The following is a 222-nucleotide window of genomic DNA, read 5'->3' as shown; positions in this document are numbered from 1 at the left end:
CACTGAAGCATTACTTCTGCTAGTTTGACTGAGAACACAATGTGGCCCCTTCCCAATGTGGGGATTGGTTTAAAAGAGATGTTATTCAGTCATTTACAATGTCAAGAAGCGCCGATATTGGAGGGAGCACAACAATTGAAACACTTATACGTATGCTATTGTGGAAATAAAACAATGTTAGTGGACTTGAAAGGCACACTCCTTCCCGTGTGAACAGTACGG

The sequence above is a fragment of the Littorina saxatilis genome, linkage group LG1, assembly GCF_037325665.1.
Source record: "Littorina saxatilis isolate snail1 linkage group LG1, US_GU_Lsax_2.0, whole genome shotgun sequence".
Classification (NCBI taxonomy): Eukaryota; Metazoa; Mollusca; class Gastropoda; order Littorinimorpha; family Littorinidae; genus Littorina; species Littorina saxatilis.
The sequence above is the reverse complement of the archived record's forward strand: the minus strand, read 5'-3'. Positions refer to the sequence as shown.